Source organism: Condylura cristata, unplaced genomic scaffold (assembly GCF_000260355.1).
Source record: "Condylura cristata isolate star-nosed mole 26May11 unplaced genomic scaffold, ConCri1.0 scaffold00027, whole genome shotgun sequence".
NCBI classification, from domain to species: Eukaryota; Metazoa; Chordata; class Mammalia; order Eulipotyphla; family Talpidae; genus Condylura; species Condylura cristata.
In genome coordinates, this window is record NW_004567128.1 from 9,092,997 (window position 1) to 9,110,795 (window position 17,799).

Sequence of the window (17,799 nt, forward strand, 5' to 3'; positions counted from 1 at the left end):
CTGCATCTTGAATATATCCGGACTGACCCTGGGGAGAGCTGGTCATAAAACTAAGCTTTGTTATGTGTTTGTGGTCTCACCACTGAGTTATTTTGCACAGAAGTCAAATGTTATAGCAGTTATTTTTCTCCTTTAATAAGCAAACACAGGGTTGAAGGATTTGAGGCCAAGTGCATCCTCGAAGCTGAAAATGATTGCTTAATTGAAGTTGTTTTTCTTTTTCTGAACAACACCTTTAGGTGATGGTGTGAGGCTATAATCTTATTTTACAGCTGAATCCCTTTTATAATCAGCACATATATATATATATATATATATTTGACAGTGTGATTTGCCTTCAGTGCAGGATCATTTGCTTAGAGGGAAAAAATTGAACTCAGTGTATGAGCTCTGAAGGTCTTGCTCCGGCAACAGGCTGACAGATCAAATTCTCCCACGCCAGTTGCTCTATGCATGGCTGTTGACTGACTACACGATCTGGTCTGACTGTTAGGACAATATATCCTCTCCTTTAGAAAAGCACCGAAATGTCTTTAATGCTATCTGAAGCAAAGAACTGGCTGTGGGCCACAGTGATACAGACATTCAGCAGCAGGTTAAATTCCCAAGAGAGCATCAATTACCAAGTTAAATGCAGTTTCTATTACAAGCTAGATTGCCAAGGAATGGGATAATGCCACACACTTTCAAAGGGAACTCGTTTTGTTTTTTAAGAATATAATAGTTTATTTTTATATCATTTTGTGCCTTTTTCCATCTCAGTTGTCATCCCTGTGGGCTTCCCACCACCAAATCACCCGTGTGCCATCACCATAGTCCAGTGCACTTCCCCCGCCCCCAGTTTTGATCCCGTTCCCCACTCCATCCCCGTAAAATGTCTCTGGTATATAGTTGTTCATTATTACTATTATTTTCTCCCCTGGTCCCCTATGCTCCTGCTCTGAGTGAAACCATCTGCTATTTTTCAAAGGGAACTAGTTTTAATTGATCACCCTATAGCCCTTAAACCCAAATGAGCCCCATTGTCATCCCCCTTGAGCTTTTTTCTGTCTTATCTTGGAAGCAGACCCTGATTCCAAATCAGTCTGAAAACGTGGGAGAGGAGGCTTCCGCAGATGGTGCCGTCAGAAGGGCTGCGCTTCTTGTGTGGAGCTAGTCATGGCGGGAGGCTTTTTGCAAACCCTCTAACTGCTCTAGTTAAAATTGAGCATGTATTTGGGTAATTATCATCCCCCATGCCCTGGGCCTAACTTTTAAAATTCTACTGTGTCATACAGCTACTCAGGAAATAACCTTGGAAGAAAAACTAATTACCTTCCGATCTGTGCTTTGAAAAGCTCATAAGAAAATGAGTGATTGAGACAATTGTTGCGGGCCTGGCTTGTTCGAGATGGTGTGTGGGGAGCCCCACACCGCGGAGGGGAGGTGGGGGAGAGGGCTGCTGGGGGCGCCCTGGTAAGGTGATTATCTGGGTGAACGTGCTGTGTTCCCACCCAGGTGCTGTGTGCCCCGAGACACCCCTGCCCCCAGCAGAACATCTAAGAGTGGTGCCCTTCCCGGCACTCACATGCTGGCTTGTACCTTGTCCCTGTAAAGCTGCATATTGCTTGGTTGTTTACAGACCTGTAAAGTAACTGTTGGCTGCTTCAACGTGACATATGGGTTTTTAAGAAGCCATTAAGATGAAATGTAAAGTTTTGAAATCATGACTTCATTGAAAATAAACTGTTTTGTCTTATGTTAAATGTGTTATCCAACAAATAATAATCTGGAACTTGTTAAATCTCCTATACTGTAAATTTGAACCTGATCAAGATAAAATATATATAAACTGAAAACCAGAAAATCTAGTGAATTTATCTAATGATTCTGGTCTGTATTATACTGCAAGTTTGGCGTGGGAGGCTGCATTGCAAAATGAAAGCAGTTTTTAAAACATTAAGCCAGAATTTAATTTTGAAACTGAACGGGGATCATTTATATATAAATAAAGGGAGCGCTGGTAAATTCCATAAACAACCCCACTACCCTAATTAGGAAGGGGTGCAGTGGCTCGGGGCAACACAACCCCATATTGTCCGGGATCAGCTCTGCAGACAGGTGACGGGGCTGACGCATCTTGTTCCGCTTGCTCTTCCTGGCCCATATGTCGCTATTAACTTTGCCTCTACCAGCAGGCTAAGCCACAACCCGAGATGCCTGGGACTCACAAACCAGATAGGCCCCCTTCAGGAAAACCTAAACTCACCAGGCAGTGTCTCATGTGGGCAACAATGGTCCTGCCTTTGGAGACCACCTCTAGCAAACACCAGAGCCGACTCCCTTATGCTTGGGATGTTTAGAAGTACATCTGGTTTTCTCTTTCAATGGCTGGCCCTGAAGCAAAGGTAAAATTCATGGTGTTGGGGTTTTTGTCTACCAGGTTGGCAACACACTTGCCTCTAAAGCAGTGTGGTCTTGAGAACCTGGCCCCGCCAATCTTCATATTGTGCAGTTCCCCGGAGAACCTTGGGCAGCATGAGGATTCTAGAGGGTCCTGGGTCAATCCTTTTCGTTTATGATCCTGTTGGCCATTAAGTTTGCTAGAGGCTCTCCATCTTAGCAGGAGGGGACATGTCTCCTCTGTCCTTGGGCAGCGATGGTCTGGTCTGCTCCTCTCTTTGGTTCTAATTGCTCGGTTTTATTTTATTGTGTCTTGTAATGAACTCTATTCTGTTTGGGTGGAGGGATTTCTGAGCCTCTGTGGGAGTAAAATTCACTCACCATGAAGACCTTCCTTGCAGAAGGAAAATCAGTGACACCCACTTTCTCTGGCAAGATTTCACATTATTTGCAACTAATCAGCCCTGGTTTTGCTCATGGCACCCAATAATTCAGAATGAGAAGCCTGCATTTGGGCACTGTGAGATGTGACTGGCTTTTCTATCTCATTTCTCTCCATGTAGGGGAACATGTAGCTATCTGAAGATAGGAAAATTAATTTAAGCTAGACTCACATTTTACATTTACTCAAACATCTATCTGAACTCATAAAAAGTTTATTGACATAAGTTAGAAGGTGAAGAACTAAAATACATTTCAAATATTGACCAAAATAGTGTGGGAAGAAGCTTAGAGAACATTCCATCAAACCGTTGTTATACATATTTGCCATCTCAGTCTCCACACACTCATATCCCTCCTCCACAGCAAGCCTTCCAACTGGTGAATTCTCGAGCTGATTTGCTCTGCAAGGTGCCAAACATGAGGATCAATTAGAGTAAGAAATGAAACCAACTAGAAGGAAGAGACAGAAATGTACAAACAGATCTTTCTGCTAGTCTCAGGCGTTCAACATTCAGTAGGTTCATAATCTTCATACAAATATATAAAAATTTTTAGTGAGCTATTATTTTCATTTGAATCCATTCTTTTCCTCTTCAATCCTTCACATCAAGCCTGCAAAAGAGAAACCAAAGGGACCATTAGTTAAGCTTTTGTGAGATAGTTTTAGGGACAACTTGTGAATCATGCTAGGTACGGCTCAATTTCAAGTGGAAACTTCTCTGGACTCCATGAATGTAAAGTGGACAATGACTAGAAGGTGTAACCATCAACTTTGGCTCTAGTGGTTGAAGTAATTCCAAAGTCAATGAAGATGGTTTCCTTCTCCGGGATTCAAGTGTAATGCTCACCGTATGATTTACAACTTGCAAGACCTTTGGTGCTATGGTAAATGTGCATTCATGGCTCCAGTTCCCGCCCCTCCTATGTCCATCCCCACTGCCATATAGCTGTTTGGTTTCCCACCATTCTAGGTGGCATATGATTCCTCCCTTGCCTGGGTTTGGCCACATGACTTGGGTTCCAGCAGCACAACAAGGTAGAAGCACTAGTACGCCCGTTCTGAGCCTAAGCCCATGTTTCCAGGGGTACGCATGGGTTTGCTCTCTTGCCATTGCCATAGGCAAAGCATACTGATGCCAGGAGAAGTATGAGAAGCCCGTGGGGCCAAGCCACCCAGCTAACCAGCCCCAGGGAGGCCCCATCTAGCACAGAGCCTTAGCTAATGCAGATGGTTAAGTGAGCCCAGCCCCAATCAGCTGAGCCCAAACACAAGAGCCGGAATAAAAAATTATTTTGCTTAAAGACACTGTCTTTGGGGGTGGCTGGTTATTGCAGGAATAGCTAATTGAGTGTGACCTTTTCCAAAGGTCTTGTAAAGCAGGGATCACTGAATATCATTTACACATTTTTTGTCCATTGTTCTTCTGTGGCATTCCTGTGTGTCTAGTTTTTTTAATATTTAATTATGCATACAGAACTGGGGTACAGAGCAGAGGTGTGTGGAGGGGTGAGATTCAGAGACAGAGTAGGGAGCAGAACAGGCAGATGGACTGAAATACAGTGCTGAGTGGAGCAGTGGGCAGGTCAAGACAGGCCTGTCCTGCCCTGTGGGTCACCTCCCTGGCCAGGGATTGAACTCATGCTGCAGTTGGCTGCGATAGCTTCATAGTGCTGTGCTTTAACTGCTGTGCCACCAGGGAAGGCCCTCCTGTATGTCTTATTTAAGTGAATGGACTGAATCTTTTCTAACAAAGAGAAGGCTCCTTGTTTCCCAATGGCTGAAGAAAGAAAACTCCACAGACAAGAGTCCCCTCCCCCTTGCTGTGCAGACATTGTAGCCTGGCTCTCTCCGTCTCTTTCTCCAGCCACCACCTCCATGGCAGAGGCTGGTGGGCAAATACTCCTTTGGCCAGGGGTAGCCATATGGCCCAGTTCAAGCAGAATTCTGCAACAGAGGTCTCCTAGAAAGTGTTGCTTTCCTGCGTCTCCCTTTCCATTGCAAAGCCCATGGTGTCAGTGTTCATAGCGTTGCTGTCAGGCTGTTTGTGTTATACTCACTGAAGTGAAGCACACAGAGGTTTGAAAAGCCAAGTGAGTAGCTCAGAGTCTCACTGTTGGCAAGCAGAAAAGCTGGGGTTCCAACCCCAGTGTTCATACTGTGGGGCTCCTTCCACGCAGTAACAGGGAAGGTTTGAACCAGACAGAAAGGTAGAAGAGAAAGTTTTGCCGCCTTAATGACTGCGAAACTGAAAACCTTGTCAACAGCAGTCAGCAGAGACTTGCCTATTTCTCTAGCATTTTTTAAAAAAATGACTTAACTTTCTGTCTGTGCCAGTCACCTAGAGGAAGCATACCATCTCCTTCCCAGGACAGGACTTCCAGGAAAAATGGATTTTGCTGCCTGCAACTTCCCAGCAGCACCCAGCCCACTGTGCCGGTCCTGTCGGAGCACCCTCCCTCACACACCACACCCGGGAGCCTTCAGGCCTCTCCCTTTTTGCTGATGACTTTGAACTAAAGTCTCCCAGCCCCACCCCACCACCCCCGTAGCGGGCTGCACCGTGTTTGCCTGTAGGCTTCTTCCAGCTCCTCTCCCACCACAGCTGCCCTGCCACTAGGCTGTGACCTTGGGAAAGGTCGAACATACCCGTTCACTTTCACGCCCCATTGCCTCTCACGGCGCCTGACATGTAGCAGAGGCCCGGGGATTGAGCTGGTCCCCTGGAGAAGTGGGTATGGGACAAGGAGAGGAGTTGGAGTTGCACCTTCGAGGCAGGTGAAATGAGTGAAAGGGCCACAGATGCAGCGAGCAGGGATGCTGATTTGACATGCTGGGCCTCTCCGTGCCATCAGATCTGCCCCAGGCCCCGTCACAGCCCCGTCCTGGCCATGTTATGCTGTGGTCCCTGTCCTGGTGACATACAGCCAGTCTCACTGGCTAAATGAGAGGCCCATGACAAGCTGACCTTGAAGCTGAGACATTCCTTGGGCTTCTCAGAACAGCATGGAAGGGGTGATGATTCTTAGCAAGTTGTCACTGAAGCCCGTTCTATGAGGTGTGATTTCTCTTCGAGAAGAGTCCAGACTGTGAAGCAGCATCAGCAGCCCGCATTCTGGGATGGGCTGCTTGTGGACTCAGCACACAGAGCTGTCCCTGGCGAAATTGGGGGCTGGCCCGGAACTGTAGGCCGAGCTGTTGGCAGTGACCTCCGGTGACCGACAGTCCCAGAGCCCCTCATGACTAGGCTCACTTGCGGACCTTTCTGACATTGAGGCTGCTGTGGAAACACAAGGAAACCTTATCCACTTTGCTCAGACCATCACAACATGATGTAGGTGTCTTACTTAGGAAAATGACTGTGGAAGTCTTCGTGCAGCACTGACCCCAAGGCCCTGCACTCTTCCCCTTTCTCACTGCACCTGTGAGCCCAGGGAAGCAAGGAAAACTGGTTGAAGAGGGGGAGACTGGGCACTGCCATCGGCCTGTTCTTCACATGGAGGCAGAAGAACAGCCAACAGTGATGGTGTGGGTTTTGAGCACCTACCGTGTGCCAGGCACACTACCACTGATCTTACAATTACCTCGTTCCATCTACAAAGTAAACCTGATCCTTCCAGCCAGGAGGCCACACACAGACCAGAGGAGCCGTCACGGTGGTTTTTCCACAAGACACCCTCCCCAGCTGTAATCCAACAGGGCCAGCAACATGGGACACTGCTTATGGCCAGAGGCTCAGAGTCCATCCTTGGTCTTGTAGGCCTTGTGCTCTCAAGATGCCTGTGTGGATTGCTTTGCGGGGGGCGAGGGGGGGCGGGGGGTTTGCTGTGTTTTCTTTGAGTGTACCTCTGTGCTGTGATTCAGCAGTCTAGGCTCATTCCTGTCTATGTGTATGTTACCACAGCACCCACCACCAAGGCACTCACAGTCCTCCACCATGGTCCACCAGCCCCCTTCCCGCTTTGCTTCTACCCTCCCCACCTGGGGGCCTCGATTCTACAGTTCAGACTTTCAGGGATCGTTTTGTATTTCGTTTTGCCTGCCCCTTCGTCCAGTTTTGCTGTCTTGCATAGATAGGTGAAACCATTCAGCGTTCATGTCCCTTGGACTTACTTCTCTCAGCATATTCCCCTCCATGTCCACCCATGTAGTCGGAAAGCCCGTACGTTACCAGAATCCAGGAATCCAGAAGCCTGGACCGAGCTCCAATTTCGAAATGGGAACAATAGGAGGGTCCAGAGCTAAAACGGCGGATGATGTAAAGGGCACTCGCTCGGGAGGTTGTTGGAAGGCCAGTGTGTTGGGCCACGTGGCTTTGCTGCCTGGACAGCAGCTGTGAGGCTTCTCCTGTGTCTTGTTGGTCTGCACTTTGAGAACTATGGGGAATTTGAGGCATCCTGCCCAAAAGTAGTCACTCTCAGCTTCATACCTTGTGTACCCAAATCAGAAAACATACTCTTAACGCCCAACTTCTGGTTTACGTGTGGGAAAGGCACAGCTCGGCTGGCACAGGGGTGATACAGCCAGTATCTGTCTTGTGTCACCTCAAGTCCAGGCTGAGGAGCATGTGATGTTTACACCTCACCACGACCCATTTATAGCTGTGTTACTCAGAGTCGCCACAGCCCCACAGGCAGCATTTAGGAAATGGAGTTCGCGCAACATGTCTCTGCATTTGGTCCTTGAACCAAAGTAATGCCGTGATTACCTCCTCCGTGTGGTGCTAAACCATAGACCGTAAGCACAGTGACATTCAGGAGTCAGGAGAAAGGCCGTGCCGCAGCTTCCATCTAGTTCCCGTGCAATGGCTACCATGCCCTCAGCGCAAACGGCCTGAAGCTCTGGACTTGGTTAGAGGCATCAAAAACAAGAAAAAATCCTGGCACTCTAGTGCTCACCCACGGCTCCTACTACCTCACACACCAAGGTCAGTGAGACCCGAAGTGCAATGCGCGACCTCCCGGGAAATCCCCCAAACAACTATTGAGTAAGCGAAAGAAACAAAACTCAAAGACTTCAGAAATTTGTTTGTGAAACTAGGACACTTTCACCCAATTTGACTTTTTTGTATCACGAAACCTTTGGTGGTTAAAGTGAACTCTGAAATGTTTCTAGCAGTAATGAGGAAAGTTAAGACGAAAAGGGCAGAATTCTTTCTAGAAGTCTGCACCTGAAATAAAATTTATGTAGTGTTAGTGCTGGATGTGGAGAATTTGAGTAACCTTAAGGAAAGGCAAGTTGCAAGTGCAGGTTGAGTAAGTTGAAAGTAAGTTAAATGCTATTGCATTAAGAGTTCGTTGCGATGGATACTGAGGCGTGGAGTGGGCGCTCGCAGCTAAGACAGCGCTGAATTTGTTTGGAGACAAAGCAAAGGGAGTGATCAAATGCTACTCTCCATCCACTAGAACACAGAGCTGCCATTTTCTGAAGTGAAACTTCACCAAGGAAAACACTCACCCAAGATCTTCCTAGCAAAGCAGAGCTCAGAGGCACGAGAGGTAGACAGAATGATAAGACTGCTGTCTTACAAGCCTAAAAACTAACCCTTGACCGCTGACTACAGAACTGAAGCACCCAGGAAGGGGAGAAGGGTAAGAACAATGAGGGGAGGGGACACAGTGGACCATGGTGGTGTTCAATGGGTGATTTAGTGGTGGGTGTACTAGGGTGTTTAGGCCTGAGCATAGGGGTCTAGAGACAATGACTCTGACTCAGAAATACCCAGTATCCTCTCATCTGACTATAGTCTGTGGCAGCCAGGGATTCTGGAATATTCGATGGAATTTTTGACAGGAAGGTGATAGAATCTATGGCTGTCTCCAGTAAGGTATTCCGGACTGCACATCATCCTAGAGATAACCTTGGAGCTGATGAACCTCTGTGTGTTTTGGGGAACAATGGTGGGTGTGAATGTTCCAAAGACTTGGTATTTAATTTTTGCCTGATGGAACATGTGGTCAAAGATGAAGGGAACTCAACATTTAATATTTCTCCTCATTTTGGAAATTAGGAAATTTCTGGCGCTAAAGAGGTTGAGTCACTTGCCTGAGGCCCCACAACTAGTTCATGGCTACTGAAGACTAAAGGCTTGTTCGGAGTTCTTTCCCCTTTGCTAAACTCTTTCAATACCTGTATAAAATGGGCATAAGTAACCTGTCCATATTGACAGTGCATGAACCAAAACATAGAAATATATATGTAGTGTAGCAATAATTTGACATAATAAGCATTCTTGTACTTGTTCTGACAAATACCAAAATTTCATAAAACATATTTATTGCCTCCTCAAAATTTAGCAGAGTTTCTTTTTAATATGCTTGGTAGAGTAAAATGCACAGATCTGAAGTGGACAGCTTAATGAACTTCTCATGTGTGAAGATGGCTTTTATTTGTGCATCCTCAAGGTTTTGCACATTTTGAGAACCAGCAATTCCCAGAGACAATAAAGCAAGCTTTTATTTAAAGAAAAAAAAAGGGGGGTTGCGAAGGGAGGAAAGAAACTTTCCATGGTAAGATAAATTAAGAAATCCTGAGCTAAGCAAAGATAAAGCATTCTCTTAGCTTTAGGGCTCTTGGGACCCTCCACTGTACAATTCATACTGTGTGTTGGATGTAGGGAATGATACCAGGTAGATTTTCATGTATCATTCATTATATCGTGATTCGTATCTGTAGTATTTCATCAGGTGATTGCCAGAGTTTATTTAATCATAGTCCTATTATTGCACACCTAGAGTCTAAATCAATATTGCTTTCACAAATGAACACAGCTTTCCCGGCGTGAACATTTTCTTTAGGACTTGCATCCTAAGTTAAGCCTAAGTGGACTGAGGGAAATACACAGTGGCAGAACCTTCTCCATTTCCTAGCGTCACGCCCGTGAGCAGATTGTCTGCTACTATACGGCAGCCACTCAGTATCTGTTGAGCACAGGAGCAAGTATGTTTCAGGTCATTTCCCCACTCATCTTTGGGACTTCTCTGGTAACTGTTTGATTGAGCACCCCTTTCATTACTACTGAGGCTACACTTTTTCCAGTTTCTCTTAACGAATAACACAACCACTCTTGAAATGTGTCAGCTCATCTCCTTTATTTATCTAGTAAGGCATAAGAATTTTGCTCCCCAGTTTGCATGGGCTCTTTATATAATTGCACATTTCATGCAAAACAATTTTCTGATATAGTTTCTCTTTAATACTTGGGTTTTGTTTTAAATACTTTTTTTAAAAAAGATTTTATTTATTTATGCGTATAGAACTGAGGGGCAAGTCAGAGGTGCAGGGGCAGTGAGAGGATTCACCAGACAGAGTGGGGAGCAGAACAGGCAGATTAATGAAGTACACTGCTGAGGGGAGCAGAGGGTGGGTTAGGAGGTCTGCTGTGCCATGTGGGTCCCCTTTGGGCTGGGGGTGAAGCAGCTGCAGCCAGCTTGCAAGTGCTGCGCTTTAACCCATTGTGCCACCAGGGAGGGCCTTGTTTTAAATACTAAAGCATGTTTTAAATTAGCAAAACTGTGAGACATGATTTTAATGGCTCCTCTTTCAAAAGTTATCCATGGAAGCTTACTCAGTGTCTTCATTTCCCTCCCCCCAACTCATTCCAATCACTGTTTTGAAGTTTGGTACAGCCAAATCCTACCTTTTGAGAACATCATCAGAGGCCAATAATGTCATACTCGTAAGTGATAAAAGTCAAAAACGGATGCTCACAGCATCGCGTTGTTTATATGCTGCTGTAAATCATTCTCAGAGCTGTGCGGGGGAGGTTCCTTTCAGCCTTCCTCAACGCGAACTCATACGTGGCTGCACATTCGAGTCTCCTGGGGAGTTTTTAACAATGCCAGGAACTAGGCAGCCCCAGACCAGCAACACCAGTCTCTGGGGGGTATGATCAGTATTTTTTAAAGCGCAGAGGCTCTGGTGTGCAGCCAGGGTTGAGAACCACTGACCTAGATGTGTGTCTCAGAAATAATGTCCAAAGGATGCACGTGGGGATCTTGTTAAACGGACTCGGGGCTCTTGGGTGGGGCCTATGGTTGTGCGTTGCTAGCACCCCACCACGGCATGCTGTTGCTGTCGGTGAGCGAGCCCCGCTCTCAGAATCAGGGATCGAGAGCAAGAGTTCTCAGTGAGGGCTGGGTGTTGTGCCTCCACCCCTCGGTGAACATTTGGCAGTGGGGGGTTAGTACATCCAGGAGGAAGCGGTGCTACTGGCATCCGGTGGGTGGAGGCCAGAGCTGCTCTGTGCACCCTCCAGGCCCAGCACAGCCAGCACCCCAAAGAGTTATCCGGTCCAAATACCAACAGTGCTGAGCTAGACATGCGTGCAGGAAAGGGGTCCAAACTGGAGCCAGGGCAGCGAGGGTGCCCCTGGGAAGCATCTCTGGGAAAGCACATGAGAGATTTAATGATCATTTTAATAAGATGAAGAGCCCATCCTGGGAGACGAGATTTCCGAAGGCTGAACTGGCCCTGTGACAGAGTTTGAGGACCACTTGTACCCTAACAAGATTGTCAAGCCACACTTTTGCCCCATCCTGACTTTCTTGAGCTGACCTTTCCAAGCTTCCTTCAGCAACTTTGAAACCAAACTTTGGCATGTGCTTGCAGCCAGTCCTTAGAGAAACTCTTTGAACACCCTCCGCCTTGCCGGCCTCCAAGCTGCTTCCCAGGTGGGGCCTGTCTATACATTCGCTTCAGCTAATGTTTACTGAGCGGCGACATCTTAGCCACAGGTTCTGCCTTCCCATCCCAGCCCTCCTGCTTCCTGTGTGTCACACTGGCCAAGCGCCAGCTGAAGGACAGGAATAGCACAGGATCGAGCTCCTAAGATTCTTGTTGCAGAGCCTGCTCTGAGTCAGACAGACGCCATCTTATCTCTCACTGCCACACTGAGACTTCTAGGTGAAAAAGAAACAGCCTGACTCAGTAATTTGGAGACTACCTAAAAGCACACCTGGGGGTCACCCCTGAGTCATGGACCAGCAACATGACTCCTGTTCTGGGATAAACACTTTCTTGATCATAGTACAGCCTGATTATTTCTCTCAGGTTGACATTGTGAGGCTAACATATTAAAGCACTTACAGCATGATCCCACATAGAAAAAGCTCAGTAACTGCATGCCATTTCTATCCATTATTCTGAAATAGACCCCCAAAATGCTTAGTAACCCACATGTCCCTTCCAAACAAGGGCCAGACGTTGGCATCGTGGCTCCAACCTCTTTCTGGTGCTGGTGTTTGGAGGAGAGCTCAATGGGTGGAGAGAGCGGAAAGGAGTGAATTAAGTCTACATTATAGGGAGAAAAAGATCTGAGGCAGCTGAAAACTGGACTTGAGGAACAAATGAAGAGCGATTTGGGGTAAGAAGTCTCTAGGAGAAAGGAATCTTGGGTTGATCATGAACCAAGAGAATTTTTAAGTAGCTTTATGATGGGTCATCCAATGTAAACCTTAGCTGAAGATTTGCATTCCTTTTTGAGGTGAATTTTGGATGATTTTGTGTTTCTTCTGGATGTGACTTGGTGCTTAAATGGTCTGAACAGAGGAAAGCAGAAGTCTAGTTTTATTTTGCTTACATTATACACATGAAATTGTATGAAGCAAGTTATCCACCTTCATGGAACTGAACAACTGGAAGAAAAGGCAGATAAGAAAAGTGATGGCATCTCCCCCAACACCCCCCCACCCATGGTGTTGGGTGCCGCTTTGATGGGACAAACACAGGAAGCTTAGTCCTGAATGACAGGTAGGCGTTAGATGAGTGGGGGAGAAGAGAAAGACTGCGAAAGAATATTCTGAGCATGAGTAAAGGCCTAGAGTCAGTATGGCCCTCTATGAACTTGGAGAGCTTCACTAGCACTAGAGCAAAGGACGCAAGATGGGAAAAATGAAAAACTGGTAGTCTGAGCCTGTAAATGCAGTCCCAGAGGGTAATGGAAAGCCCGGGAAGGTTGGTGAACAGGGCAGTGACATTATCACTTCAGAGTTTTCTTCTTTTTGAAAAGATCTGTTGGCTGCAGGGCTCTAGCAAGTAAAAACAAGTGAGAAAAGGTTGTGAAGAGCGACATTAATGCTTCAGTTGTTCACCTGTGTGACAGCCATGAAAATGGCAGGTGAATGGAGTTTGTAAAGCTTCTTTCCAGGTGAAGCGAGGGGTCGAACCTACCAGAAAGTCATAGCATTTAGCCAAGGGTACTTGCCTGAGGACGGAGGAGGGAGGCCCTTCCTCATTAAAAAAAGGCTCGGGGGCTCCTCACAGAAATATTTCCACTCCAGATCCCAGGCTTCCATCAAGGGCTTAGGAAAATTCCAACAGGCCTCAGAAGCATTACTTAGAGAACAAACACAGTACAAATCATAAATGCCCACCGACCGCTGGGCAGGTGCTGGGAATTCATACTGAGCTCTCACCTGTCAGTCTGAAGTATCTTGTGAGCTAGGAAGCATCTGAGCTTCAATAAAGTAGAAATGGACAGTTTCTCCAATCCCACGGCTTAATTTATTGAGCAGGGGAAGTAAGCCTTGGGAGGGAGAGAAATTTGTTCCTAATGATTTGCCCATTAACAGAGCCCCGCTATAAATGGAAAGCAGGTGAGAAGGTGGCTTGTCAGAGGGCAAAGGAATGGGCCCGTTAGAAACAGGTCAGGAGGGGAGAAAGTCACCGCGTCTCCCGACTAGTTCGGTTGATCAGAGATGACAGGCCTTGCCGTTGTCACCCATCGAAACGGGGGGAGGGAATAAACAAGAGTTCTTGTCCCCTTGTTTTCTTTCTTAGAAGATGACTCTCTCAAAAAAAAAAAAAAAAAAAAGAAGATGACTCTCTCAAGGAGGATCCTAGAAGAACTGTTAATATTTATCACAGTTTGAGTTTTGTGCTTACAGGCGTGTCTGTGAGGAACGTTCTTCTGTGCTTCTCCTAGGGGCGTCCCTGAGGTGCAGTCACTCTTTCATCTGGGGTTAATGAGACAGTAACTCCTGAGGAGGTGGGCTCATTGTTGCTGGCACTCCCTGCTCAATTCTGGTTTTAGTTTTCACCCTCAGAAGTTAAAAGGGGCCCTCCTTGGTGGTGCAATGGGTTAAAGTGCAGCACTGTGAAATCGGCCACAGCCGCTTCAGTACGAGTTTGATCCCTGGCCAGGGAGCTGACCCACGTGGCCGGCAGACCTTTTCTGACACGCCCGCTGTGCCCCTCAGCAGCGTATTTCAGTAGATCTGCCTGTTCTGCTCCCTACTCTGTCTCTGGAGAATCCTCTCACCCCCCACACCTCTGACCTGCACCCCACTTCTGTATGCATACATAAATAGATCTTTTAAAAAAAAGTTAGGCCCTCCCTGGTGGCGCAGCGGGTTAAAGCACTGCACTGAGAAGCTAAAGCCACTTCCACATGAGTTCAATCCCCGCCTGCCCCGGAGGAGACCACATGGAGTGGCAGACCTCTCCTGACCCGCCCGCTGCTCCCCTCAGCAGTGTACTTCATCGATCTGCCTGTTCTGCTCCCCACTCTGTCTCTGGTGAAGCCTCTCACCACCCCTGAGCCTCTGGCCTGTACCCCAGTTCTGTATGCACAAATAAATAAATCTTTAAAAAAAAAAAAGTTAAAAGGAAGAGCAGGGAAACCATCAGAATGTGGGCACGATGCAAGGCGAGGGGGCAGTGTGCAGAAGCTAAAATTGATCCCACCAATACTGGGTGCTTAGTGCCCGTCTGGATTTGTCACCCCGAAGAGAGTCTGCTCTTTTCTCCCTCCTTTTGGTGCACGCTCTTTCTGATGACTCACGGAAGTGAAGAAAAAGTTCGCCAAGTGCTTGGAGTATGCAGTTTGTTTATATGTGTCAGGTTTATAAGACATTAGGGAGACCAACTTCACATTTGAAAATTATCTTTGTATGCTCCCCCAGGATAAACAATATTTGGTGTTTTAAATAAATGCCAGAAACTGTGGGCCATGACAATTGTAGGGTTGAAAGAAAAGCCGATCCTGACATTGAGGCTCCGCACTCTTGGGCAGACCTTCCTTCTCTGCCGGGTGGTTTCATCATGTGTGAAAAGACGGCTAGGCCGCTGCGGCAGGCCACTTCCCAGGTGGCCCCTGTGGCCCTTTGCTCCTGGTCTCCGGGCCCTTGTGTGTTCCCCTCCAACGCTGCGTAGGGCTGACCTGCATGATCAGGAGCCTGTTACAAAAGTGACAGCGTGCCTTCCCCAGCCAGCTGTTGAGAGCCACTGAGGACTGAGGCTTCTGCCTCGCTCGCTTTTGAGCCAGTGGCTGTGGGGGAAGCCAGCTGCCACACGGAGACTCACCCTTGGAGGCACTATTATGAGCATTAATAGTTGTTGCTTCATTGATATGTCACAAGGAAATCTGGCCAAGGGGCTAACTGTTCCTTGGGTACTGGCTATAAGACTGTGGGCCGGGTGTTGGGATAGCTCGGGAGTTTTGCAAGTTCAGACCTAAACAACCTAGATCAATGCCTCTAGCTTGGTGGTTCTCAAACTGGTCCCCAAACCACAGCAGCAGAAATCCTTGGGAACTTGTCGCGAATGCAGATTCTCAGGCCCACTCCCGACCTACAGAGACAGGAACTCTGGGAGTGGTACCCAGCAGTTTAAGTTACAGCAAGCCCTCCAGCTGGTTCTGCCTTGCTCTCTTTTGAATCAGTGGCTGTTGGGGGAAGCCAGCTGCCACAAAGAGAAAGTTCGAGAACCATTACGCTCGCCGGTCTTAAGATGCTGACTTGGTGCTGCCGTGTCCCCACTCTCCTCAAGATCTCAGTTAAAGATAGGAACGTGCTTGCTTCTCATGCTGGCAGAGCGGGCCTGCAAAGCCATCCTGGAGGAATAACTACACTACTAGATGTTAGAACGTGGCTCCGAAATCATCTAAGTCGGTGGGAAATGCCAGCCGAAATTCAGAGTTATCTTGCTGTTTAACACAGATTAATTTTTACCTAACACTAGTTTTTAACTCGTTTCTTGGCACTTGAACACCCCTCCCCCTGCACACACACATGTAGGGACTCAGCAGTGATGCGGTACCCAGGCTCTGGGTTCCAGTGAGTACCTCGCCCAAGACCACAGGGAGGCAGTGGGGTGACGCCAGAGGCGAGCCCTGCCTGCTGCCCCCCCCACCCCCGGCATCTCGTAACGCTATCACCTAGTGAGGAAAGGTGCCACGCAGGAAGGAAGATGAGTCTGAGTTGGTTACAAAGGGTTGGCAGTGGGATGGTGAGGAGAGTCGGACCATTCTAATGAAGTTGCCTTTGCCATCTGTGTGGGTCTGCAAGCATCATCAGCTCTTGTGCCTTTTCTGGGCCATGAGCTCTCATGCGCTGGTAGTCCTTGCCAGCCAGGGGGTCTGACACCAGCTGGGTTGTGGAGCAGCCTGCCCCAGCAGTACAAGCAGGTCTGTAATTGGATTGGATTGAGTTCAGACCGCCTCCAGGTTCTCTCTCCCCTGACAGAGAACCAGCAATAAACTTCATATGTGGTTGTGCAAGGAGCCCAGGTCACAGTTTCTTGACTGCTGATGACATTGGAGGGCTTTCCAGGAGAGTTGGCCTTTAGGGTGATGATTAGGGGGCATCTGGAAGTGAGGTTTTCTCCAGAACCACAAAGACTTCCTGGTCTTTATGAAATTAAGATATTTCAACCTGATTTTCAAATCCTGGATCAAATTTGTGTGTGTGTGTGTGTGTGTGTGTGTGGTATGTTTATATGTATATCAAGGCTGCAGTATTATTTTTTGGAATTAAAGAGCAAAAAAAGACAATAGAAATGAAAATTGAGAGAGCATATTTCCTTTTAAATATATCTGTAAATAGAAGCAGGGATATGAAACCTGGCCACCTTTCTTGTCCGTAAGAGAAGTCCTGGGCACAGCAGAACAGTTAGCACTTCCCTTCTGGTCCCTGCATGGGTGGTGCCCAGCTCTTTGGTGCCTGCAGGTCATCGTAGTGACCCCCACTTTTCTGGTTAAAAATAATTACCCATTTTCTACAAATGGACCAAACCAGCCTAGGTTAATAATTAGTCTTCAGAGGAACTTTCTCTGGACAGAGATGATGACACATTGTGTAACGCCCTACCTGTATGAAGTCAGAAATCAGTAAGGATGAACTGCGAGGTCATCCGATTCCTCTCCTACCTGCCTTCACAAAGATGTTGCAAGCATTCAAAGAGAGGGTAGACATGGAAACACTTTGATTCTTAGAATCAACTGCATCGGCTTGTTCATTTCATTGCTACGATTAACCTCGTCGTCCAATTACACGATTTTGTTTTGCCATTAAACTCCCAAGTAAGCCTCTGTTTCCCCATTGCCTGACCTGTGATGTCCTCTTAACTGGCCATTTCACTGTCTCCCAGCTGCCCTGTGATTTGGCACCTGCATTTATTAATAAATCTACCTGTTTCATTCTTATTGCAAAGTAGACATTGCTTAATTACCAAATTAAACATCAGCAAGTGGGAGAAAACACACTTAGAGAGTAATAATAGCTGGAAATGAGATGTGAGGCAGGCATAAGCCTGGATAGAATGTCATAGAGGAAAGGCCAGAGCAACGCTGGATGTTTCTAACCATCTGGGTCTTGTTTTAGTTTCTGGACAGACTCCACCAGTACATCGGCTCTGTAGAAAAGATTACTAAAAAGATGACGTACTAAAAAGATGGCCTCTCTGTGGCCACCACGTCCAATTGGAATGCTCAGGAAAATGGCGTCTAAAATGTATTGTTTCACTTTCCCTTGACAGTAAGGGCATGGCAGCTTGACAGTCTCAGTATTCTTTAAACTGATTTCTTGAACAGAGACCAATCAGAAACTACAAACGATGCATTTCCTAGTCCAAAATGGCGGCGGGGAGGCGGGTGGCGGATAGCTTGAAGTCCTCAAAACAAAATGAAAGTGTTCAAGTGAAATGTTTGTAATTTTGCTGGCTCAGACAAGGGCTTTGGAAACAGAAGCTGTTGCAGG

At 47.1% G+C, this 17,799-nt stretch overlaps 1 protein-coding gene across 2 annotated transcripts in view; it reads right to left on the minus strand.

Moving 5' to 3' along the window:
* Nucleotides 1–3,037: 3,037 nt before the first annotated feature.
* The window catches only part of SMPX (small muscle protein, X-linked), a 45,423-nt gene continuing 30,661 nt past the window's right edge, over nucleotides 3,038–17,799 (minus strand). For both annotated transcript variants that reach the window (XM_012730289.1, XM_012730290.1), the window contains exon 5: nucleotides 3,038–3,438. The gene's annotated coding sequence lies outside the window, so the exon portion shown is untranslated. The remainder of the gene's footprint in view (nucleotides 3,439–17,799) is intronic.